We start from the raw sequence: 27,963 nt of genomic DNA, 5'->3' as shown, positions 1-27,963 counted from the left end.
TGAAGCTGCACTGATGTGCACTGATAGGCTTGACTGATGGGCACTGATAGGTGGCACTGATAGGTGGCTCTGATGGTCACTGATAGACAGCACTGAAGGCCACTGATAAGTGTCACTGATAGGTGTCACTGATGGGCATTCATAGGCAATGATAGGTGACACTGATGAGGAGGCACAGATGGGCACTGATTGGCAGCACTGGTGGGCACTGATGGCCACTGATAGGCAGCACTGGTGAGCAGTGGCACTGTTGAGACTGCACTGATAATGAGGACACTGATAATCAGTGTACAGTAGATGTCCCTTTAACACAAGCTGGTTTTCGGCTCTTTTCTCCCCTCCTCACGCTGTCAGTGTGAGGAAAGGAAAGCCGATAACCGACTTTTGTTTACATCCTGATCAGCTGTCATTGGACACAGCTGATCACATGGTAAAGGGCCAATGTGATTGACACTTTACCCTTTTCTGTGATCAGTAGAGTCTGGAGGACTCAGCGATCACAGAGCGCGATCACGGGAGGATGTCATATGACGGCCTCCTGGCAAAGTAAGCCCACACTGTAGCCACCTTTAGCTATAGCGTGGGTGGGAGGTGGTTACATTGAATTTGTATTTAGGTTGGAACAGGTACATTTTTTAAGTGTAACTCCAGCCAAAAAAAATATTTTTACATTTTGGATAGCATAGGGACGGGTTAACACCGCTGTAATGTTTGTTTTGCTGTCTGTGCTCCTGTTCAGAAGATTTCACCTCACTTTCTGTCCCTGTGATAACTGGATTTTGTAAATTTTGGGTTGTCATGGAAACATGGATTGGTGATAAACCTTCAGTGGAGATGCCTTTTCCCCATGAGAACTTTTAAAGAAGTGAATTTCCCTTCCTGAGGGTAGATTTCCTCTCACTTCTGGTTGTCTCCCTCCGTTTGTAAATATGAGTCGTATGTAAGTCAGATGTATGTAACGCAGGGACTGGCTGTAGTTCTAATTTAATAACTACCTGTTACTACTTTAGTTAGTTTTTAACTTACAGTTAGGGATGGGCGAACGGTTCAGCCCGAGCATAAGTTCACTTTCGCTGTTCGGCCTTTTGCCGAACAGCCAAACAAAAGGGTAGTTCGACCGTTTGTTCGCCCCCGAATCAACCACAATGCATTGCAGCGCTGAACAGTGCATTGCAAGCCCTGATTGTCTGAAGCAGTGAAAGCTTCAGCCAATCAGGGCACAGAGCACTGTCAGAGTCATGATTGGACACTGTCATCATGACTTTATCCAATCATGGCTCATTCCCGCCCCACAGTATAAAATTATTCTTTCAATGACAGACATTTTCAGTGTGATTTCGGCGTGGAGAGAGATAGAACAGGGCTCTGCTCAGTGTTATTAGTTAGTGTGCTACACTGTGCTATTTTGCTTCAATTATCAGTGTAGAATATTAGTTTAGTGTCAGTCAAGGGATAATGTGAGTGTAGTGAGGAGGACCATCATTCAGCTTTGCATAATGTGCAGCTAGAGTAGGGACAGCTCATATAGTTTCAATGTAGTGTAGTGAGACCGTGTCAGTAATCTTGACATTAGTGTATAGCTAGAGTAGGGACAGTTCAGATAGCGTCAGTGTAATGAAGGTTGAACACCGTCTATTTGATTGCGTTACTGCCAGTTTAATGCCATTTACTTCTATGTGCGTTACTGCCAGTTTAATGCCATTTACTTCTGTGTGCATTACTGACAGTTTAACGCCATATAGCTTTGCATGCGTTACTGCCAGTTTAACGCCATATAGTTCTGTGTGTGTTACTGCCAGTTTAACGCCATATCGTTTTGTGTGCGTTACTGCCAGTTTAACGCCATATAGTTCTGTGTGCGTTACTGCCAGTTTAACGCCATATCATTTTGTGTGCGTTACTGCCAGTTTAATGCCATATAGTTCTGTGAGCGTTACTGCCAGTTTAACGCCATATAGTTCTGTGTGCATTACTGCCAGTTTAACGCCATATCGTTTTGTGTGCGTTACTGCCAGTGTAACGCCATATAGTTCTGTGAGCGTTACTGCCAATTTATCGCCATATAGTTCTGTGTGCGTTACTGCCAGTTTAACACCATATCGTTTTGTGTGTGTTACTGCCAGTTTAACACCATATAGTTCTGTGCGTCACTGTACGTTTGGCACATTATTTTGCAGTATATTATAGTGTATCTGTAGAGTGTGTCTGTGTAGTGTGAGTACTCAAATGAAAGTGCACAAAACACCTCTTTACATTGATTAAAGTGCATCTACGTACAGATTTCAACTTCTTCTTTACATGTGCTTATAAACTCCGCTCCCTCCCTCCCAATAATATCTGGGAGGACAACAAGGAGAGGCAGATGTTCCCTTGGCACTGTAAGGGTGCCAGCAACAAATGTGTCCACAGGCAAAGGTGGACGTTGTGGTCAGTCCTCAGGCAGGGCATCATTTCCTCTGTTTAGTGAGTTTGCCCGTGCTATCCAGCATGCTTTCAGAATGGGCATTCAGTGCTGCAGGAGGTTTCGATACTGATCATAGAACACATCTGTTCACAGATTCCGTGGACCGTTTGACTTTTATAAAAATGAATCAGTGCTGGATTACCAGCTATGAAGCCCCCGATGCCGATGTCACTGATTAAACCTTCTTGGGATGTGGAATCTCTGCAGGACTTTGAGGCTGCCTAGCTTCGAGGGTGTTCAATCATTTCATCTGGAAGAATGTTTTTGGCATAGGTTTCATGGGCACATATAACACCCAAAGACCATTTTTTCAGCACCTGTTTGACAGGTGCATATCATTGCAATTTTTTACAGCAAGGCCAATTCTTGCTGTAAAAAATAGGGTAGGGTTACGGTGGGAAGGCACCACCTACACCCACAGACCAATTTTTACGCACCTGTTACTTCTATCCAAAGTCAAAGTGACACTAGAATGTATCCAAAAAATCTCTAATCTTGTTCCCAGTGCACTACATTGTGGCCTCATCATACACACTGGTTCCCCAGCTGTTGCTGTGCAAAATAAAGGCAGCTTGCAGGGAAAATGTCTTTTTTTTGGCTTATTAAATGCAATTATTGCTGCAGCAGATTCTAGACATGGTACATATCTGCCACTTTACAGGTAGACTAAGGGGACCCCCCAGGCACTATATTGGAAGGAATTTTTCATTTTTATGCTTTCACTTTAAAAATAAAAAAATCACTGCTCATTTAAAAAATGATGTTTTTCACAAACTTTTTTTTTTTTTTTATTGATACATGTCCCCAGGGCAGGACCCGGACCCCTATAACTATTGTATGCCCAATTACTTGCATATAAGCCTTCAAAATGGGGATTTTTGACATTCCGGTCCCATTGACTTTAATGGGGTTCGTTATTTGGGTCCGAACTTTCGCGGTGTTCAAAAGTTCCGGTGCGAACCGAACAGGGGTCCGTTCGGCCCATCCCTCCTTACAGTAAACTATAAGAAGGGAAGTTCAGACTCTTTATTAATCTGGTGGAAGAATAAAACACAAACAAGAGTCTGGCAAATAGATTACTTCCTAGGAATTCATTTGTTGTAAGGGTTTGGTACAATGGCCTTCTTACAATGTAAATCGCAAACCCAGAATTCATGGGCTTTGCATTTTACGGCTGGTTTTGGGAATAATAGCAATTGTAGTGCCTCTATGTCAGTGCACTGAGCCAGAATAATATCTATTATCAGACGATATCTGAAATGTTCTGCAGCATAGCACACTGCAGCACTAAATATCTGCCATTGGATGGTGATGCCTTGAGCCTGGGTTAAGTGTTTCTGTTGTGCCAAGAAAATTATGGGAGTAGTTGAGGCGAGTGACTGCAGGCATCTTATTAAAATGATCTGTCTGTGGGTTATTGAGAATGGATGACTGCTGGATGTTTTTTCACAGTTTATATTGCAATACGAGTTTAGTAGAGAGAACAAGAATGGCCATTGCTGTGCCATTGTTGTGAATGCTGTGTAAATCAATATTAAATGGCAGTAGAAATCATACTGCACTTGCAATGGAGCAAATTAAAGTGGAGTTCCACTCACTTTTGAGAGGTGGTCTTAAACGAAAGACCACCTCTCCACCCCTCATTTTTGGATATTGAAATTTATTTTATTTTTTTTAATAGTACTTTTTTGGAAGTACAAGTGTACTTCCAATTCGGCCGGGCCACGGCCCAGGACGCCACGTCCTCTTCGTCGGTGAGCACCCCCGTTGTCTTATGGGACCCGTGTGTGTCCTAGAAGGCAAGCTGGCCATTCACAAAGCACTGCGGGACTCGGGCATGCGTAATTGGAAACCAGCAGTGAAGCCGCAAGGCTCCACAGCCGGTTTCCCTTAGTTGGAATGGTGGCGCCTGCACCAGATCCGATGAACAGATTGGCCTCGGGGGGCAACATTGCTGGCTCTCTGGACAGGTAAGTGTCCTTATTAAAAGTCAGCAGCTACAGTGTTTGTAACTTCTGACTTTTTTTTTTTTTTGCGGCTGGAACACCGCTTTAACAGTTATTAGTTGACCTCTAGCTATCTGGTGTTTGTCACAAAAAAATCAGGATCCAGGAATATATCTCTGTAAAAAGTACTTGACCTGCAGGACAGACCAAGCAATCTGTCCTGCAGGTCAAGCACTTTTGTATGCTATTTTTTCCTTTTTCTTCATTATCATGCTCCCTGGCTGTTCCAAGATGCTGGATGCTGAAGCTGGTAAAACTGCCATTCCTTGGAAATATGATCTATACAATAATTCTGTTTTCATCTTATTCAGCATCATCATGAGCCCTTTGGCCTGGCCCAAACTGACTACTGTGGTGAGTCAAGAATACTGACAGAAGAATAGACTTTAACGCTGAACTTTTTCAATGCATTTGCCTGCGCCAAACCACATGGCTTTATTATACAGGATTTATATAGCGCCAACAGTTTGCGCAGTGCTTTACAACATGAGGACAGACAGTACACTTACAATACAAATTAATACAGGAGGGATCAGAGGGCCCTGCTCGTTAGAGCTTACAATCTAGAACCATGCAATCAGGTTGCAGTGCCTTTTTAAAAGTAGTGCATTCACCACTTTTGGTGTGATCCAGTGTGATTTAAACTGCACCGCATTCCTGTGCAAATCAGTATGCAGTTAAGTGTGAATCAGCCTTTACAGTTCAGTCTATTTAGAACACTGCCACAACCAGTAGAAAAGCCTGCCCCTGCCAACAAGCTGCAGAGAATAATCCCTGTTCTTTGTGTGTTTTTTCTGCAAGGGTTTGGTATGCCTCCTGCTGAGTCAGACCTATAGCTCTGTAATCAGCAAAGCTCATGTTCCCTGCTGATTAAAGGGCCACTGCTTTCATATTGAGTACAAAAGTCCTTCTCTGTAGCATGCTGGCAGGGGACATGCTTTCCTTCTCAAGTGGTGGCTGATTTCTACAGTAAACAAACTTTAAGTCTTTGCATATCTTTTTTTATGCATTTAGATGGTATAAAATCAAAGCTCAACTGGGCTTTCTCATATCTACCTATTTCTTTAAATGTAAACTGAAACCTACTCTGTGTTATTATACTGGATATTGAGTAAAATGGGTCACTTGAAAGGACATACCTAATGGGTTCATCAATAATTTAATGGCACTGGCCTAATAGATTCTGAGAGTTTTAATTCTTATTTATAAGCAGCCAGTAAATTGAGGCTGATACGGAAACCGAGAAGCTCTTAATATTTACTGTTACATTATTAAAGAAAATCCCCACAGTGCAGAAAAATGAAACTTATTGTTACAGTAATATTTAATGATGGGCTCGCAGCATGTCAAGGTTATTTTAAATTCCCATACATACAGTATTAGATACAGGTAAAAGGTAATATCGTTTTTTTGAGACTTCATTGTAAAATCGAATGTGTTTTGGAGTCTGTAGGGGAATATTTATAAAGATCAGTGAACTGCATTTTGTTTTGATTCACTTTGCCTATTTCACTACTAAACTTTTTCCAATTTATATAACTTCTGAAATGAAACTTGTGAAGTCAAAGGGGCATAACAAACAGTGAGATGTAGGTAGATGAACTGGTAAAAAAAAACCAGACAAAAACTTGTAAAATAAAAACAGCCAAAACTATTAAAATAAAACAAACTAATACTATAACTCTAAAAGTTCTTTCAGCTTTGTTATATATTGTATATAATGTGTTATACCTACAGTATTTTAGGGTGTTATTTTTTATTTCAGAATCTTTAATTTTCACCAAAATAGGTTTTTTGAATCTGTGCTGAGGAACTGCCCAGAGCAGCTTTATAAATGAGTGATACTGTTGGAAACAGTATTTGCATCAAACAGTGGGATTGGCCTACACGTTATCATGGGGGAACTGCATGCTGATTGTTTTGTATTATTTCTTGTGTGGGTTTGCACCACCTAATGGCGAGAGGCCAAATTTCTTCAGAATGCCCCGCACACAGAAGGATCACGTCTTCTCACCTGCCAGTAAAACCTGTTCCGCCACGGACTACGGAGATATTATGAGGGAGATAGTGCTGTACACTAGAGCTGCATGATTAATCGTTAAGAATTGAAATCACGATCTTTTTCTCTTCCCGATCTTCAAAACAGCATGTCACGATTCTTTCTAACAAGTGCAGAGAGTTCTCACAGCTGGGAAAGAAAAAAAAAATCCGGGCAGCCTGCCAAGTTTAATCACAACACCCCAAATAAATAGAAACAAAGTATCTTTTCATTCTTTTATCAAAGGAAAGAACTCCAGCGTGTAAATTAAGTTTAACCATTTAAAGACCAAACCATTTCTGACATTTGTTGATTACAAGTAAAAATCATTATTTTCTGCTAGAAAAATTACTTGGAACACCCAAACATGATATGATTTTTTTTTAGCAGAGACCCTGTAGAATAAAATGGTGGCTATTGCAATATTTTATGTCACATCGTATTTGCGTAGCGGTCTTTCAAACAAATTTAAAAAAAAAATACACTTTAATGAATTAAAAAAATAAAAATAAATAGTAAAGTTAGCCCAATTTTTTTGTATAATGTGAAAGATGTTACATCGCAAGAATTGTGAGAGAATCGTGATCTTTATTCTAAGCAAAAAAATTGTGATTCTCATTTTAGCCAAAATCGTGTAGCTCTACAGTACACTGATCCTCTTCCACCAGCTCTTCACAACACACTGTACACTTGACCATGTTCAACCAAAAGGCAAAGAGTGAAGCCACCACACTTAATTTGCAGGGTCCTGCATACACCAGGTTCCAGGCCCAGTCCCTAGGAGGGTTCCCTTTCACAACTGGCTCTAAGTCAGGAACCCTGTTGGCCAGTGGGGAGTGCCAAGTGCCAGGCTACTCCCATGTCATGGTCAGGGGTCAGGCTCGAAGACCAGTAGCTTTAGCAGTAGAGAGGCTCCCACCGACCAGCAGGAAATGTACATGAGTAGGTCACCCTGGTGGATGAAGCAGGCTCACCTGAGGAGTGGGGTCTAAGCACTAACTGGTCTAAACCAGAGCTCCTGATGGTGGAAATTTGCGGTTCGCAGGATCCCCCCACCAGGAGGGGAGTAAGCCGGGGTTTGGTAACAGAAGTAGCAGATACGGATCAATCAGAAACATAGTCAGTAAACAAGCCAAAGATGGGTAACAAATGGTTGCAGGTTGGGATCAAGCGGAAATGTAGTCCAAAAACAAGCCAAAGGTCTATAAAAAATGGCTACAGGATGTCATCTAGCAGAAGTATAGTCGAGGAAAAAGTCAGAGATCTGTAGTAAGTGGCAGTGAAGCTACAAATAGTAGTAGAAATGAAAGGAGCAAGATATTGGTTGGAGAGGAGCGCAATAATCTGGCAAACAGGAAGTGCAGAGATATGTCTTAAAGTTAAAGTTCATGGGAGCAGCAAGAAACATGGTACAAGGCAAGATTGTCCAAGGTATCAAACAGGGAGCTGTCTAGCATTTCAGGTGGCACAGTGAAAAAAGCTACAGCCAGAGACTGGAGAGATTCAGATCTGGACCCTGACACCCTGCCTACGGAACCACCATAATTGTTTCATTTATGGAGCTGGCTGCTCTTCCTTCTTGCCTTCTTGACACTTCTCACTTAATAACCTCAAGGGTTAATAGTAATACACACTTTGTTACATAACCCCAAGGGTTAACTTATGATGGTACACATCCTCATGTACCCCTTCAATGCATGGACAGCTATGAGGTCTGGTCTCCTCCTGCATAAGTCATTTCAGAACCAGGAAACAACTCATAAAATAGAAGACACATCGTAGCACTAAATGTTTCACTTCCACAACACTAGGTATTAACCCTTTATTAGCAAAAAGACTTAAAACTTTGTAGGCAGCTGTCCACATGCCAACTATATAGGTTCACCATCAGAATGTACAGCCAAATGTTTTTAAGTGTTGTCCTACACAAGTGAAACCTGCATAATTTGAATATTTTCAGGGCTATTCTGTAACAATATCACTGAAGCTGATTTATGGAAACTGAAGCAATGAGGTTAATCTACTAAATGCAATTAGACTTTGCACTTTTGGTGAAGTTGAACTCTGCAAGTACAGTTGCTCCAGAGCTTAGTAAATAAGGGGAAGCTATGCTGAATTCCCCCATCCTATCATTGTCATGTAAAATGCTGTTTTTATTATTTTCCTTGTATGTGATAGGGTATTCTTTGCAAAGTGAAGCCTTACCTCATTTACTAAGCTCTGGAACAACTGCACTTGCAGAGTGCAACTGTACTCGCAAAGTGCACAGTCTATTTGACTTTAGTAAATTCACCCCAATGAGTACTGAAAATAAAGTCTCAAAGAAAAAAGCAATTAAACTTCTTGTTTCACTAAGCATATGAATCCTAATCAGATAATATGGCTAAAGGCTCCCCTTCCTCTTTGTGAAGAGCAAACAATGACATAGGTGGACCTTGAAAGTCTAGTGAAGGATGGTCAAGTGATTTCACAGTTAGAATATTTTAACTCAATTATCTGATCACCTCTAATGATTAGCAGAAATAAAACCTAAAGCAGTAATGAGAAAATGCTATACTTTGAAATAATCTTCCAGTCTACTATCAGCACACAGGTCTCCTTATTTCAGGTAGCCAAGTGTTAGCAAAAATTGGTCGAAATGATCAACAATACCTTTCCAAGTGACAATGCGGTGGTTTTGATTACATATTTCCTGTGTTATAATTCAGTTGGTCCCTGAAAGCTGGGAAACAATTGTTGTTGAAAGCTAATTAATTGCCACAAAATGCTTCAGCGTATGACCAGTCTAATGTAAGACCAGCCTTATACAATCATATCACAATAAAAGTTAAACTTAGACATTGGGCAGAGCAGTTGTTGTCTTGGTTGGATGAAAGTTTGGGGCCCGTTTACTGAAGGGAAGGACTGTTCAAGTGTATTTAAAGGCAACATTTTTTTGCTGTCTGTGTCCTTACTGGAGGGGTTTACACCAGAACGAAAGGTAAAGGTAAGTCTTCCAATTGGGATACCTGTTCTGGTGACAGCTGCATAAGAAGAGAAGGATATATTGACAAGGAGGGTGGGACTTTAAATGAAGCACCGGACAGCAAAGGAGTACTTGGATGAATAAAAGGAATTTTATTGAAAGACTAGATAAAAAAGCATATATAATGTTGATAGCAATGGTACAAAAATGACATGCATATACTGGTTAGACTACTGATAACAGTCCATGTACACATGCGATAATAACAATGATAAACACAGTGGACAACATGCTAAAATTGATGATAATCTCACATGATGTGAATACATTAAATTCCTCAATTCATCTCGAAAGAAAGAGTGTATATTATGATATAAGTGGTAAACCTGCGTGACCTATGGCCTCATTAGACCTGAAGAGGTAGACATGCATAGTATCTTGAGTAATCTTGGTAAATTTATAAGGACATGGCAACCGTTAGCTCTACGCATTTCGTGGCTTTTGCGCCACTCGTCAGGAGCAGGCACGTGTAGTATCTAAAAGAATAATATAAAGATAAGGGGAGAAAATAACAAATATGAAGAAAGACAAGGTTGGGGGTGAGGTATCATCCCCCATAATCAGGGCTTACTTGTTGGGGCTTGAGACATTGATGAAATGGTGGTAGAGCCACACAGGCAATCCGGAAGTAACTCCCAACCGGGAGCTGAGGTGGAAAGTCCCGCGGACTAGGAAGGGGCGATACCGGGGGCAGGCACGGCAATTGAGGACAACTGGGGGGAATAAATGTGTGATGTTGTCCTCAGGTTTACCACTTGTATCATAATATACACTCTATCTTTCGAGATGAATTGAGGAATTTATTGTATTCACATCATGTGAGATTATCATCAATTTTAGCATGTTGTCCAGTGTTTATCATTGTTATTATCACATGTGTACATGGACTGTAATCAGTAGTCTAACCAGTATATGCATGTCATTTTTATACCATTGCTATCAACATTATATATGCTTTTTTATCTAGTCTTTCAATAAAATTCCTTTTATTCATCCAAGTACTCCTTTGCTGTCCGGTGCTTCATTTAGGTTCAATAAGTTTTTATTGCATATAAAATAATTTTCAAACTTTAGATGAATACATTAACAGGACCAGGTGCTCGACATTGGGCAGACTTGTTCAACAAAAAAAGAACATACATAAGTAGAAAGATTCATTGTTATACGATCTGTCATCAATATATAGATAATTTGATGTCTCGCCAGCTTACAGAACTTTTACTGTTAAATTTATTAACAAAAATTCCCGAGACCTGGACGCCCCAATGGGATCACGCTACATCCAGGTGTCAAGGAACTCAAAACAAACAGACAGGTAATTTGAAAGCCAACAGCCTATACTTATTGGCATGATGTCTAATCTGCTGGGTGTTTTGAGACAATTAATACTGAAAAACAGAAAACTGTAGGTCACAAATCTCGGCTATAGATAGCCAGCAGAGTTAGAATAAGACAAAGGAAAAATGCTAGTATAGAAAAAGAAAAAAAAAATGGGGGAGGGAAGGGCGAAGGGAAGGAGACTGGTAGGGTCGATGAGAGAGGGGGAGAAGGTGGAAGGGGAGACAGCGAGCCTCATCCCAAATCGGGACCTATATTTCTAGGGTGTTTGAGTAGGGCCAGTAGGTCCTATTACTTGACCAGGTGCACTTGTGTCTGTGAGTCTGCGCTTTAGCTTATCTGAAGTAGAATAATGTCTCCAGATACTCCAAATGAAGGAGAATTTTGCGTATTTGTCTATGGCTCTGGCTTGCATTTCCTCCATAAGCATGGTATTGTTTATTTAACTCACCCACTCTATAAGAGATGGAGGAGTGGTGGATTTCCAGTGTCTAGCAATTAATTGCCTTCCACTACTGAGAAAAAATTTTAGGAGGTTGTGTTTTTGTGACTTAATTTTGCCAGGGAGTATGGATAGCAGAGCAATGAGAGGAGAGGGGGGGGGGGGGGCGATTTATCGTAAATTTCATTATAGGTCTGAAAGATTTGAGTCCAAAATGGACGGATCACATCGCATTCCCACCAGATGTGACTATACGTACCCTTCGCCGAGGTAAATCTCCAACAGATGTCGGTAGTTGACGGAAACATGATCCTGAGATTCGTTGGCACTCGATACCATCTGGATAAAACTTTATAATTTTTTTCTTTGGTATAGCATGAGATGGCTGATTTGTGAGTAAAGAGAAAGGCCTTACTCCATTAAGCTTCAGTTATTTCCCTCCCGAGTTCCTCTGACCAAGCTTTAGTGTAATTGGGTAAGGTATCATGAGTGTGTTCTATGATCAGTTTGTAAATCAGCGATAGGGTATGACGGGGAGTCTCCGATAGTGTGCACAGTTGTTCGAAGCCAGTCAAAGGTCTGTGGATCTGTTTGGAGTCATGCAATTTTTTGCAGTAGGCTGTCAGGTGTAGACGCGTTAACCACGTCAAATTGGAGGATGTGGTGTTTAATTCTGACGTGAAAGTGCCGTGTGTGCTATTAACAAATTGTCGTGCTGTGGGCCAAGCAGTTCTGACATAATTATCTATGATTTTGATTGAACCACCTTCAGGGAGTGCTGGGTTGTCAAATAGAGGAGTGAGGGGACTTGGTTCAGAGGAAAGCGAATAGCTTTCTTTCCTACAGTACCAGGTTATCAGGGCATCTCTGGTCAGAGGGGACAGCTTAGTAAGAGATTTATGGATCCGTTCATAACCCCATGGCAGGGCCCGGAGGTCAATTGGGGATAAGTCTTGTTCCACCAAAGTGGAGGCTTTAAGTAATGGGCGGGGGAACCATTCCAATATACGGGAGACCACTGTCGCGGTGTGGTAGATTTAAAAATCTGGGAGACTTGTCCCACCCTTAGAGGTGGGGGCACATAAAAGTTTATGTTTCAGTATGGGATGGTTTCCCCTCCATACGAATCGTATGGCCATGGAACGGAGAGTACGGAAGAAGGCGGATGGTAGAGCAATTGGGAGGGCTTGAAATAAATACAGTAGTTTAGGGAGTATGTCCATTTTCAACACATTCATACGACCAAACCAGGATATTGGCAAGTCCCCTCGGCTTTCTATGAGACGTCTGAGTTTTGTGAGAAGTGGGCTGTAGTTTAGGGCGTATATTTCGGAAGCGTGGCTTGGAATGGCCGTACCCAGATACGAAATTGATTTTGTTTGCCATTGAAATGAGAAGTTGGCCTTAGGGGGGAAAGGGTCGACTTTGTTAAGGAGATATTCAGTGCTTCCGTTTTAGAGATATTCAGTTTATAATTACTGAAACCTCCAAACCGGTTGACTTCAGAAAGTATGGATGGTATACTAATATGGGGTTGAGTTACGTAAAGAAGCAGGTCGTCTGCATAAAGGGAAAGTTTGCATTGTGAGGACGGGGGCTGTATGCCTCGTATATCAGGGTTTGCTCTAATAGCTTGGGCTAGGTGTTCGATTACTAGGGTAAATAGGAGAGGAGAAAGGGGACATCTATGTCTCGTGCCATTTGAGATAGTGAGTTTCTCTGATTGGATTCCATTAACTAAAATTGTGGCTGAGGGCCTGGAGTATAAGGACATAATACGCGCAATCATTCTAGGTTTGAGTCCTATTTGGGAAAGAGTGGCTTGGAGAAAGGGCCAGCTGACCCTGTCAAAAGCCTTCTCTGTGTCACAGGAGAGAAGGCAGGTCGGTATGTGGTTACGTTGAGCAAATGCCAAGAGGTGGATGGTTTTGGTGGTATTGTCCCTGGCTTCACGTCCAGGGACAAACCCCACTTGATCTCTATGTATTAGATTTGGTAAATGAGGGGAGATACGATTCGCTAGAATCTTAGCATATAATTTAAGGTCTATATTTAATAGGGATATCGGTCTATAATTAGAACATAGAGAGGCGTCCTTGCCTGGTTTCGGGATGACTACTATTTGGGCTTGGAGCAAAGTGGGGGAGGGAGATAAGTTCTCATCTATGGCATTGAATGCTTTGGCCATCAGGGGAGATAGCAAAGGAGCAAACGTCTTATAAAAACATGAAGAGAACCCATCTGGTCCTGGGCTTTTACCATTCTTTAGGTTTTTTATGGCAGATTGGAAGTCAGAGTCAGTCAGGGGGGATTCTAGGTCCTCTGCTTCAGAGGCCTGGAATAGTTGGGAGTGCAGTTTCCTTGAAAGTATGAGGATAAGTTTTGGTTCAGGGGACCTGTTTGGGGCATGGGTGGTGGTGCTTGGGGAGGTAGGTTATAGAGAGTGGCATAGTATTGACGGAATTCTTCGGCTATGGAAGAGTTATTTATTATTTTACCATTGTTGGGAGGGTTAATACAGGGGATGGACTTCCGGGTCTGTTTGGGTTGAAGCGTCTGTGCAAGATGTCTACCACACTGATTGGCTTGTGAATAATGAGCGAATCGCCCTTTATCTCTTGCCACCAGGGAGCGTTCCACAAAAATTTGTAATAGGTCTCTTCTGGCATTAGTGAGGTCCAGTTGTAGTTTGTCATCGGGGGATCGTTTATGCGCCTCCTCTAAGGTGGCAATTAAGGACAGGAGTCGTGTGATGTCTGCTGTTCGTGCGCATTTTAGTCTGGAGCCGTGCTGGATAAGTTTACCTCTAAGGACGAATTTGAGGGCTTCCCATTTCATAAGTGGGTTGGTGTCATCCCGGGCATGGTCTGAGACAAAGTGCTTAATGGTTTATGTGATGTCCTGGGTGCATACCAAGTCCAAGAGCAAGTTGTCGTTTAATCTCAATGTGGCTCTCTTTTTTTGTGTGGGTATACTTCCTAAGCTCATATGAATGGGGGCATGGTCAGACCATAGGGTGAGGCCTATGGAAGCGCTGGGGGAAAAGTCTAGTAAGGATTGGGAGATAAAGATGTAGTCTAGTCTGCTGTAGTTGGAGTGTGCCGGTGAGTAATATGTGAAATCTTTAGTGGTGGGGTGTAGCATCCTCCACACGTCCACTAGAGATAAGTCTGAAAGGATTGTGCGTATTTTGGTCAGGGAAGCCGGGGAAATTGAGGACTTACCCGTTGAGGTGTCAAGGCGTGGTATCAAGGCGGCGTTGAGGTCTCCTCCAAGGATCATGTTGGTCATGCTAAATCTTTTCAAACGATTCAACACTGCAGAGAGGAATTGCAGTTGATCCTGGTTTGGAGAGTAAACATTGATTATAGTATAGATCATATTCATGTATGAAAGTTTTAGAAAAACATATCTCCCTAGTGGATCAATGAGGGTGTCTAGCACATCTGGTGTGAACGAAACATGGAATGCGATAGAAACCCCCTTGGATTTCACCAAGGGGTTGGAACTATGAAACCAGGTGGGATATTGTTTATGGAGGAGATGCGGAATCGTGTCAGACCTAAAATGAGTTTCCTGGAGGAGTAAAATTTGGGTACGGATTTTGTGAAAGTGGTATAGTATTTGTCTCCTTTTCTCTGGGGTGTTAAAGCCCCTACAATTTAAAGAAGAGACTTTCAAGGGGGTCTGTGCTGCCATGGGGAAGGGGATTTAGGATTTAGACATAATTTGACATGGGAGAGGCTCGCTGTCTCGGGATGGGTGAGGGAAGGGTAACCAGAGGTATCAGAGCAACCTCCATTGGTGTGGAGTGGTAGGATAAATGTCAGTAAAGAAAAAGAAAGGAAAACAGGCAGAGAAAAAAGATAGAAAAACCTAGGCCTCAGAGGCCGCATAAAGAACATTGTGTTCAAAAGTTCAGCTAATGCCACTACGGGCGCTGAAAACCCTATGTGGGGGGTAGTGGTCAGTCCACAGAGGGGCCCGCACACACCGGGCAGCTAAGACAAAAAAGGAAAAAAATTGAATTCTTCTATAATTTTAGCAACTCAGGACCCTGCCAAGCTTTATGCATTTCACTAGACTATAATAAATTGTCCAGCCGGACAAAACGTAGAAGTGAAATTCAATAACCAGACTGCTTGCAGGGTCAACATTGTAAAAATAACATTACAGCATAGAGAAGTGAGGGGAGGGGTGGGGGATCCGGGGGGGACCCGAAGCAAAGTAGGAAATCACAGCATCAAATAGGGGATCTCCATCAAATGAAAAAGATCCATTTTGTAATATCTCTAGACATAACCTATATATGGGGAGAACAAATAAAAGTTTAACATCTCAACAATGCTGTAGTTACAAAACCGGGACCGCTTCATCGGCGAAGTGCCTGTGAAGGAAAAAATGGTTAATCAGGTAGTCTGCGGAGAGGGTTCATCCATCCGTTGTTTTGGGAAAGTCAGACTTTGAGCGTTTGTTCTTCCTGGAGTGCTTTTGCCAGTTGGATGCGATCGGAAATCCAGGAGTCGCAGCATGGATTGGCCAATCCGGGATGGAGATCTGGGGTAGTTCAAAGGTCCCGAGAAATTTTGGGAGATCACCCAAAGTGCGAAATGTCGCCGACCGTCCCTCATGAAATGCGAAAAGGTTGAATGGGAAACCCCAGCGGTATTTAATATGTTTTGCCTGAAGAGCTCCTGTAAGGGGTTTCAAAGCACGTCGCATATCCAGGGTCAGCTTAGAGATATCTGGTAATAAAGTCACCGTAGCATCATTGAAGTATATGGCATCTTGGGTGCGAGCTGCACGTATAATAGCATCTTTAACCGTATAAAAGTGGACTCTGCAGATCACGTCCCTGGGATGTTCAAGGTTTGGATTTTTAGGACTGAGGGCTCTGTGTTCACGATCAAGTTCCATGGGAGATTCTTTATCTTTTTGAAGCAGATCATTGAATATGGCGATGACTGCAGGGGCCAGATCTTTAGTTTCCACAGACTCCGGGAGGCCGCGTATATTGTTACGTCTGGCTCGGTTTTCTTGATCGTCTTGGTGATACATCAATTGTTGTATTTGTAATGTGTGCTCCTGCAAGAAGATGAACAGTTTGTTCTACATCTTCCAGCCTGCTTGTGACATCTTTGCGTAGCTCAGAAATCTCCTGCTTGTAAGAGCGTTCAAGTCTCTGAACACATGCCTCAAAGTCATGTCTGGTGGGGAGAGCCTTAATGTAAGCTTCTATGCCCCAGCCACTAAAAGACCGATGTTATGTTGGGGAGTGACATGCAGAGCGCACAGATTCATTCTCTGAGTCTGGAGGGGATCTAGCATGCTGCCTGGTTGTCATATGTGGTGTGAAGCGCTGTAATATGGCTCCTTGTGAGGCCGCATGTGTGCCTGAGGAGCGGGTCGGCACCATCTTGGATTTGGGGGGCCGTGCTGATTTTGTCCCAGATTTATGAAAAATCAGTCTATTTCCCCCTCGGTTTGTGTGTCGGGAGTGTGGCGTCCTTCTCCCCCACCTCTCTTCCCCATCACGACCTGTCAGCTGAGCTCTATAAGCGCTGAGAGCCTCCGTTCGTCCAGTGTGTGCGGGAGCTCCGGAGAGACACGTCTCACTCCTCCATGAGCTTGGTCACGCCCCCTCCGATGCTTCATTTAAAGTCCCACCCTCCTTGCCAATATATCCTCCTCTTTAAATGTATATGAGATGGATATTTGTGATCTTACCAGATCACAATATCATTCAAAGTCCCTAGGGATGGAAACACATGACCTTACCATGTCACGGATTCCTGAAAGTCCCTATTTTTCCTTTCCTTCATTGGACAGCTGCATAAGAGTGGGATTACCCTCATTTATAGAGATTTTGTTTCACTTCCTGGTGTATCTCTGGAAAAGAAAGTGGCAAAAAATTATTTGACATATAGTAACTACCCTACTCTATCCAAAGCTAAAAAAAATATTTCCTATACATACGCTGTATTTTTAACAAACAATAACATGCCCTTCTTTGTTGGATTTGACCACTTGGGCAAGAGTGGCTTCAGTTTACTGTACCTGGACATACTTTACCCAGCACAGTCAAAAGTAGTTTGGATCGCTTCAAGCAATTGTGCATTTAACTGGTCTTTTACACACATGGACCTAGCTTCAATATGACTTGAAAAAACTTAAGTACGCCTTTATTATTTTCTTCTCTGGTCTAACCAATTGAAACGAAACCTAAAAATATGTTCCTAACTAGAGAACCTGCCATTAGTGCTACTTTAAAATAAGCCTGGTACACCCCAGTTGGTATGTTGCCATGCTGGGATAATGCTGCTTGCTGAGCCACTAAAGTCATCAATCTCCAGGATCCCCACTTATATAAGCTAGAGAATTTTCACAGCGGATCTAATAGTTCTGATGCATAATTATCAAACATTTATAGCAGAAAAAACCATGGTGGGAATCACCTTATAAGTCTCAAAGTGTTTTTGGACCTAGCCAAAATTGTATACAAAAAATTGTATAGGGGTGAATAATTATATTTTATCTATGGATAAAAACAAGAAAAATATACAATTACTCAAAGCCCAAAATGATTCATGCCACTATTAAGGAGTTTTAAATATATGGAAACATACTTACAAATAGAAATATTTCATGGGCTATTACAACCTAGTTGTATGACATTATAAAAGCATCTTTTCAAATTCATGAGCAGTCTCAGTTAATCTTATTTAATGTTCTGCACTTAGACTAAATTACTGTTTTGAATATTACATTTATTAGCCAAAACACTGGTTAAAAAAATGGCTGCACATTTGAAGTTTTCCAATGACTTGTGCAAATAAAAGCTGAAGTTTACTCTGCATATATTTTACCTTCCATTTTTCCTCCTCTCCTTTATTAATCAATATGGTGATTACATTTTTTAATGTAACTATTTTATTTTGAATACATTCTTTAATTTAGACACAGTAAACTCATAATTTGGTCTCTGCGTTTTTCTATGCAACGCAGGCAGATCATGGCCTCACCACTGCTCTCAAGAGCCCTCATTTCTGATGCAAGCAGCGCACATATCAAAATGCCTTGATGGGTGAGTATTGGTCTAGAGGAGTATGTTTACAGACTACCCCCTAGCTAACCCAAATAAGTGTTAATCCACTGGTGGCCTACAAAGGGCTATCCAGGGGCAATCTCTTCATATTGTAGCCACCCACACAGGCTTGCCCCTTACTGTATGTGCAGATTCAAAACCCCTGAACTCTAGCCCCCTGGTCCAATGCAGAAATGACCTCTCTCCTGGACGAGAGTTACTGCATCACAAGGTCTTGTATTTTTATCTAGAGGTTACTGGCTATGGTATCAATGATCTCATTGTGCACCTGGGGCCTGTGTGTCAGGGGGCACAGGTCACCTGATACATGTTCCATTTGAGTGGTCCTCTACTCACCATCAGGTGGGTAGACCTCTTTCCACTAGCCACCACAAACTCTTGGCCCAAATTATTTAAAGAGGAAGTAAACTCAGAAGAAATATTCCTAGTAATCATATGGCCACCATGTACAGCATTTATCAACTCACCAGGATAGGAATTAGCGTTCTAGGATCTTTCTTACTGTTTCTGCAGCTTGGTTTCTTTTTTATCTGTTCCTGCCTAAGCTGGCGCCATGTTTGCGGTTGCCTTCCGATTCCAGCCTCATCTGTGCTTCCGCCCTTTTCTCCCTGAACAAGCCAGAATCTCGCAAACCATTAAGAGCACACATGCAAATTTCCTCCCAGTGTTAAACATGAATGTCCTTGTTCACACCCCCTGTGATGTAGCTGGTCACATGGGGTGTTTCAAGAACACCGGGATCTCGTGGGATTGTGATGCCGTGGAGTTCTGCAATCAGAGGCTTGGCACATAGATGCACAGACTGATGTCTTGCTGAGTGTGGCGTAAACGAGGGACAAAATGCGCGTGCGCGAGTGACGTCACTGCAACAGATATCGGCGATATCTCTTAAACAGCACAGTTTGTGACATTTTTAAAGCCACCTACAAGTAAGTGATTGCAAATTGCTTTACATGCAGTGAAGTTGGGCAGGGGAGTTTACAACCACTTTAACCAGATGCTGACCGCCTAACGCAGATATACGTCTGCACAATGGCACGGGCAGGCAAAATCACGTACCTGGTACGTGATTGCCTTCCCGTGGGCGGGGGGTCCGATTGGACCCCCCCCGGTGCCCGAGGTGGTCGGCTTTGGTCTGGCAGCGATCAGAGATGAGGGAGAGGCCATCCATTTGTGCCCCCCCCGCGATCGCTCCCAGCCAATGGGAATCGTCCCCTGTCTCTGTGTAGTACCGGCGCCGAGGACAGAAGACATCTGAGTGAGTTGCACAACACAACACACACAGTAGAACATGCCAGGCACACTTTACACCCCCGATCCCCCCCCCCGATCGCCCCCCGACCCCCCCAATCACCCCTCCTCCCCCCCCGTCACACTGGCACCAAGCAGTTTTTTTTTTTTCTGATTACTGCATGGTGTCAGTTTGTGACAGTTACTGTGTTAGGGCAGTTAGGGTTAGCCCCCTTTAGGTCTAGTGTACCCCCTAACCCCCCCTAATAAAGTTTTAACCCCTTGATCACCCCCCATCACCAGTGTCGCTTTTTCTGATTGCTGTATTAGTGTCTCTGGTGACGCTAGTTAGGGAGATAAATATTTAGGTTCGCCGTCAGCGATTTATAGCGACAGGGACCCCCATATACTATCTAATAAATGTTTTAACCCCTTGATTGCCCCCTAGTTAACCCTTTCACCACTGATCACCGTATAACCGTTACGGGTGACGCTGGTTAGTTCGTTTATTTTTTATAGTGTCAGGGCACTCGCCGTTTATTACTGAATAAAGGTTTAGCCCCCTGATCGCCCGCCGGTGATATGCGTCGCCCCAGGCAGCTTCAGATTAGCGCCAGTACCGCTAACACCCACGCACGCAGCATACGCCTCCCTTAGTGGTATAGTATCTGAGCGGATCAATATCTGATCCGATCAGATCTATACTAGCATCCCCAGCAGTTTAGGGTTCCCAAAAACGCAGTGTTAGCGGGATCAGCCCAGATACCTGCTAGCACCTGCGTTTTGCCCCTCCGCCCGGCCCAGCCCAGCCCAGCCCATCCAAGTGCAGTATCGATTGATCACTGTCACTTACAAAACACTAAATGCATAACTGCAGCGTTCGCAGAGTCAGGCCTGATCCCTGCGATCACTAACAGTTTTTTTGGTAGCGTTTTGGTGAACTGGCAAGCACCAGCCCCAGGCAGCGTCAGGTTAGTGCCAGTAGCGCTAACACCCACGCACGCACCGTACACCTCCCTTAGTGGTATAGTATCTGAACGGATCAATATCTGATCCGATCAGATCTATACTAGCATCCCCAGCAGTTTAGGGTTCCCAAAAACGCAGTGTTAGCGGGATCAGCCCAGATACCTGCTAGCACCTGCGTTTTGCCCCTCCGCCCGGCCCGGCCCAGCCCACCCAAGTGCAGTATCGATCGATCACTGTCACTTACAAAACACTAAACGCATAACTACAGCATTTGCAGAGTCAGGCCTGATCCCTGCGATCGCTAACAGTTTTTTTGGTAGCGTTTTGGTCAACTGGCAAGCGCCAGCGAAAGAAGTACACCCCGGTCGTAGTCAAACCAGCACTGCAGTAACACTTGGTGACGTGGCGAGTCCCATAAGTGCAGTTCAAGCTGGTGAGGTGGCAAGCACAAGTAGTGTCCCGTTGCCACCAAAAAGAAGACAAACACAGGCCCGTCGTGCCCATAATGCCCTTCCTGCTGCATTCGCCAATCCTAATTGGGAACCCACCACTTCTGCAGCACCCGTACTTCCCCCATTCACATCCCCAACCAAATGCAGTCGGCTGCATGAGAGGCATTTTCTTTATGTCCTCCCGAGTACCCCTACCCAACGAACCCCCCCAAAAAAGATGTTGTGTCTGCAGCAAGCGTGGATATAGGCGTGACACCCGCTATTATTGTCCCTCCTGTCCTGACAATCCTGGTCTTTGCATTGGTGAATGTTCTGAACGCTACCATACACTAGTTGAGTATTAGCGTAGAGTACAGCACTGCACAGACTAGGCACACTTTCACAGGGTCTCCCAAGATGCCATCGCATTTTGAGAGACCCGAACCTGGAACCAGTTACAGTTATAAAAGTTACAGTTACAAAAAAAAGTGTAAAAAAAAAATAAAAAAAAACACAAACAAAAATATAAAATAAAAAAAAATAGTTGTCGTTTTATTGTTCTCTCTCTCTCTATTCTCTCTCTATTGTTCTGCTCTTTTTTACTGTATTCTATTCTGCAATGTTTTATTGTTATTATGTTTTATCATGTTTGCTTTTCAGGTATGCAATTTTTTTATACTTTACCGTTTACTGTGCTTTATTGTTTACCATTTTTTTGTCTTCAGGCACGCCATTCACGACTTTGAGTGGTTATACCAGAATGATGCCTGCAGGTTTAGGTATCATCTTGGTATCATTCTTTTCAGCCAGCGGTCGGCTTTCATGTAAAAGCAATCCTAGTGGCTAATTAGTCTCTAGACTGCTTTTACAAGCAGTGGGAGGAAATGCCCCCCCCCCCACCGTCTTCCGTGTTTTTCTCTGGCTCTCCTGTCTCAACAGGGATCCTGAGAATGCAGCCGGTGATTCAGCCAGCTGACCATAGAGCTGATCAGAGACCAGAGTGGCTCCAAACATCTCTATGGCCTAAGAAACCGGAAGCTACGAGCATTTCATGACTTAGATTTCGCCGGATGTAAACAGCGCCATTGGGAAATTGGGGAAGCATTTTATCACACCGATCTTGGTGTTGTCAGATATTTTGAGGGCAGAGGAGAAATCTAGGGTCTAATAGACCCCAATTTTTTCAAAAAAGAGTACCTGTCACTACCTATTGCTATCATAGGGGATATTTACATTCCCTGAGATAACAATAAAAATGATAAAAAAAAAAAAAAAATGAAAGGAACAGTTTAAAAATAAGATAAAAAAGTAAAAAAATAATAAAGAAAAAAAAAAAGCACTCCTGTCCCCCCTGCTCTCGCGCTAAGGTGAACTCAAGCGTCAGTCTGGCGTCAAATGTAAACAGCAATTGCACCATGCATGTGAGGTATCACCACGAAGGTCAGATTGAGGGCAGTAATTTTAGCAGTAGACCTCCTCTGTAAATCTAAAGTGGTAACCTGTAAAGGCTTTTAAAGGCTTTTAAAAATGTATTAATTTTGTTGCCACTGCACGTTTGTGCGCAATTTTAAAGCATGTCATGTTTGGTATCCATGTACTCGGCCTAAGATCATCTTTTTTATTTCATCAAACATTTGGGCAATATAGTGTGTTTTAGTGCATTAAAATTTAAAAAAGTGTGTTTTTCCCCAAAAAAATGCGTTTGAAAAATCGTTGCGCAAATACTGTGTGAAAAAAAAAAATGAAACACCCACCATTTTAATCTGTAGGGCATTTGCTTTAAAAAAATATATAATATTTGGGGGTTCAAAGTGATTTTCTTGCAAAAAAAAATAATTTTTTCATGTAATCAAAAAGTGTCAGAAAGGGCTTTGTCTTCAAGTGGTTAGAAGAGTGGGTGATGTGTGACATAAGCTTCTAAATGTTGTGCATAAAATGCCATGACAGTTCAAAACCCCCCCAAATGACCCCATTTTGGAAAGTAGACACCCCAAGCTATTTGCTGAGAGGCATGTCGAGTCCATGGAATATTTTATATTGTGACACAAGTTGCGGGAATGAGACAAATGTTTTTTGATTTTTTTTTGCACAAAGTTGTCACTAAATGATATATTGCTCAAACATGCCATGGGAATATGTGAAATTACACCCCAAAATACATTCTGTTGCTTCTCCTGAGTACGGGGATACCACATGTGTGGGACTTTTTGGGAACTTAGCCGAAAACCAAGCACCGCCTTCAGGCTTTCTAAGGGCGTAAATTTTTGATTTCACTCTTCACTGCCTATCACAGTTTCGGAGGCCATGGAATGCCCAGGTGGCAAACCCCCCCCCCCAAATGACCCCATTTTGGAAAGTAGACACCCCAAGCTATTTGCTGAGAGGTATAGTGAATATTTTGCAGACCTCACTTTTTGTCACAAAGTTTTGAAAATTGAAAAAAGAAAAAAAAATTTTTTTCTTGTCTTTCTTCGTTTTCAAAAACAAATGAGAGCTGCAAAATACTCACCATGCCTCTCAGCAAATAGCTTGGGGTGTCTACTTTCCAAAATGGGGTCATTTGGGGGGGGGGGGGGTTATGCCATCTGGGCATTTTATGGCCTTCAAAACTGTGATAGGTAGTGAGGAGTAAAATCAAAAATTTACACCCTTAGAAATCCTGAAGGCAGTGATTGGTTTTCGGGGCCCCATACGCGGCTAGGCTCCCAAAAAGTCCCACACATGTGGTATCCCCGTACTCAGGAGAAGCAGCTGAATATATTTTGGGTTGCAATTCCACATATGCCCATGGCCTGTGTGAGCAATATATCATTTAGTGACAACTTTTTGTAATTTTTTTTTTTTGTCATTATTCAATCACTTGGGACAAAAAAAATGAATATTCAATGGGCTCAACATGCCTCTCAGCAATTTCCTTGGGGTGTCTACTTTCCAAAATGGGGTCATTTGTGGGGGTTTTGTACTGCCCTTCCATTTTAGCACCTCAAGAAATGACATAGGCAGTCATAAATTAAAGGCTGTGTAAATTCCAGAAAATGTACCCTAGTTTGTAGGCGCTATAACTTTTGCGCAAACCAATAAATATACAATTATTGACATTTTTTTTACCAAAGACATGTGGCCGAATACATTTTGGCCTAAATGTATTACTAAAATTGAGTTTATTGGGTTTTTTTTATAACAAAAAGTAGAAAATATCATTTTTTTTCAATATTTTCGGTCTTTTTCCGTGTATAGCGCAAAAAATAAAAACGGCAGAGGTGATCAAATGCCATCAAAAGAAAGCTCTATTTGTGGGAAGAAAAGGACGCAAATTTCTTTTGGGTACAGCATTGCATGACCGCGCAATTAGCAGTTAAAGCGACGCAGTGCCAAATTGTAAAAAGTGCTCTGGTCAGGAAGGGGGTAAATCCTTCCGGGGCTGAAGTGGTTAAATGTAGCGCTGGGCTCTTTAAAAATTTTTCCCAGCAGTGCTGACAAAATAAACACAGAAAGGGCATTGGATAGCTGCAGGAAGAGAGGGGACTGGACTCTGCCCTGACTGGCTGTTGCTACAGCTAAAGAGGGCCTGCCCCTAGCAACCCTAGGGAAGGAGGACTCCTGATTAGCTACCTAAGCCAGGCTGGTTCCCAATTGGCTGTGGGACATTTTTCAGCCCCACCACCACTGAGTGAAGCAGGAGATCCATGTTGAATCTGATGAGAGGGCTCTGGGACCCATTTAGAGAGCCCATCACTTGGGGAAAAGGAGTGCCTGAGCAGTACAATATATCCCGGGAAGTGTTCTGTGAGTAAAGAAACAGCGGCTCCTGTGGGGGTAGCGCTACATACTCCATGTACTTTATATTCAGAATACTGTTCACCGACCACAGTTTAACCTATGAGTTGCCCCCATCCAGCTACCTGCAGCCTTATGCTGGCCATACACTATATGAAAAATAGGCCAAACTCATTTTCGAAGAACGAACATTCGGCCGTGAGCGCAAACGATAGTGCCATCATGTAATGATTGATAAATCGTTCAGTGGACATAAATTAATGCATCGTTTTTTTTACATATGCCTAGTGCAGACAGTTTGGACGGGAAACACATTAAAGGGGTTGTAAAGGTATTTTTTTTTTTTTTTTAAAATAACAAACATGTTATACTTACCTTCACTGTGCAGCTCGTTCTGCACAGAGTGGCCCCGAACCTGGTCTTCTGGGGTCCCTCGGCGGCTGTTTCAGCTCCTCCCCGCAAGCATTTACCACCTTAATGCGAGCTCCCTGGCATGGTGGTGAGTGCTTGCGGGCGCGCTCCCGTGATACAGCCGGCGGCTATAGCCGCTCGCTGTATCACTCGGCCCCGCCCCCCGGCGCGCCGCGTCATCGGATGTGATTGACAGCAGCGCGAGCCAATGGCTGCGCTGCTTTCAATCCATCCACTGCAGCCAATCAGCGACCAGGCTGAGCTGCAATGAAGATGACGAGGACGAGCAGCGAAGATTCGAGGCGTCAGGTAAGTAAAACGGGGGGCTGGGGGCGGCGGTACTGTCAAAAGTTTTTTCACCTTAATGCATAGAATGCATTAAGGTGAAAAAATTTTTACCTTTACAACCCCTTTAACCTTTCAATTTATCGTTCGGCAGAAAATTTCCAAACTTGTCCTTAGTTTTTTCGGCTCAAAGATGTCCCAACGATTATCGATTTTGTGCCCATTAACTGGCCAAAAAATGAACGAACTGTCTAAATGACTGAATTTCAGCCGATTTTCATATAGTGTATGGCCAGCATAACTCTGTACTGGCCCACTTTACACACTTTTACTTTCACAAACACCCTCTTGCAATAACACACCCAGTCAGAAGTAAATTTCTTCCTCTTCTTCTTCCAAACATTGGCAAGAGAATAAAGGCACTTCTGATTTCAGCCCAGTAAACCCATATCTGCTAGCAGAGTGTTAAGTCCTTGTTCTCCTTAGATTGGTGCTTAATGTCGGGTTTCTCAAGGCCATTAACTAGCAAAGCCCACATGGGGGAACTGAACATGGCTCCATTTAGCACCCTGTGACCTATTATATTGCTTTTGGCGCTGCCCAAAGTAGAGGTGAAAGCATATACTTGTATCCCAGAACATGGGGTGCAGACTTGTCTTGATACGAATCCAGAGGGTTAGTAAATGTAAAGAGGAAAGGATCGCCACTACTCCCAACTAGCCCAGGTGAATAAACAAAAAAGGGGTGGCCTTGACCTACATGTCTCCACCAAACCACACACCCTGATTCATTTCTACCCACCCACCAGGGCTTAATTGTATAGTTTAGCCCAGTGGGCAGGGTGAAAGGCACCAGGGCGTGTGGTTTGGTGGAGACATGTAGGTTAAGGCCACTACTTGTTGTTTATTCACCTGAGCTGTTTGGGAGTACTGGCCATCCTTTCCTCTTTCCATTGAGCACCCTGCTATATCCTTCCTTTCCAAGGTACACAATTTCTTCCTTACTAGACTCCACCCATCTTATAAATGGGGTTCTGCCAGCAGGGCAGGATTAGCAGGTTACTTCCTGTAAGAAGATTTTACTAGAAGGTGGAGAGGATTTATGCTGGGAGATAGTAGGGAAGTATTTGTGCTTGAGGGGGGGGGGGGGAGAATATTTGTTCTATGAGGGAGGGTTGAGTGTAATTTATGATAGAAGGGTGGACTGGGGTGGGGGGCCAATTTATGGGGCTTTGGAGGGGAAGAGGATTTGTACAAGAGGGTTGATTGGGGGGATTGTGCTGGAATGGTAAGAGGATTTAAGTGGGGAAGAGAGATTGGGATGGAGAAGATTTGTTCTGGAAGGGGTGGAGAGGATTTGTGCTTGGGGGGGTTGAGGGGAAAGGATTTGCCCTGGGAAGAGGGAGATTTGGGGGAGATGGGTAACAATGGAAAGGGTGAGCGGGCAGATTAGTGATGATTTTTTTTTTAAATGGGGGGGGGGGATGGTTGATGAAAGAGTAAAGTGGGAAGAGTATTGCTTGCAGGGGTAATATTTCAGTTCCTTGACTCCTACTTTCTCCTTGCCCCTACAACGCATCCCCCATGCATTTTGTGCAAAGCATTATGGACCCCTGCTCTCTGTGTGTTATGTACTCCTAAACCAAGCACTGATTGCAGCACTCTGTGTGCTGCATACTCCTGACCTTTGAATAATTTGCATTACACACACCACCACATCACTGCACTAGAATCCTCTGACTCCTGCACTTTATGTATTGTCAAGGTTTAAAACGGTCCTGTGTTTACGATGCTTTAGTTTATGAATGAACAGGAGCCTCTGTCTCCTGTACATTTATCTTCATTGCAGCTGAGGCTGCAGAGAAAGGGACTGCCTATCCCTGTCTCAGAGGGGAGATTTCTTTTTTATCCACAGGGTTGATAAAAAATAAATAAAAAGGACAAATTTTAATAAAAAAATATTTAAACGTAAAATTATAAAAATAATAATAAAAAAAAAAAAAACCACTGACACCGTCCACTCCCCCCCCCCCCCCCCCCCAAAAAAGAGCATTGTAAAAAAATATATATATAAATTGTAAAAAATTATTGTGAAAAATTGTAAAAGAAAAAAAAATTGTAAAAAAATAACAAAACAAAAAAAAAACTACTGACACAGTCCATGTCTCATCAGTGCCCATCAGCCTGCATATTTGTGCCACTGTCACATGACATTAAAAAAAAGTATCGGTAATCGGTATTGGCGAGTATCTGAATAAAAGTATCGGTACTTGTACTCGGTCTTAAAAAAGTGGTATCGGTGCAACCCTAGTTGACATTATGCCAGCCAACAGAGCAGGTTATTGCACTATTTTTTTCTTTGCTAAATGGATTCTCTGTGTTGTTGAGCCTCATAATAGTATTATGTGCTTTACTATCTTACTGTCATGGCAGTGTTTATGTG

The sequence above is a fragment of the Aquarana catesbeiana genome, linkage group LG01 (assembly GCF_042186555.1).
Source record: "Aquarana catesbeiana isolate 2022-GZ linkage group LG01, ASM4218655v1, whole genome shotgun sequence".
NCBI classification, from domain to species: domain Eukaryota; kingdom Metazoa; phylum Chordata; class Amphibia; order Anura; family Ranidae; genus Aquarana; species Aquarana catesbeiana.
This window is presented reverse-complemented; position numbering follows the sequence as displayed.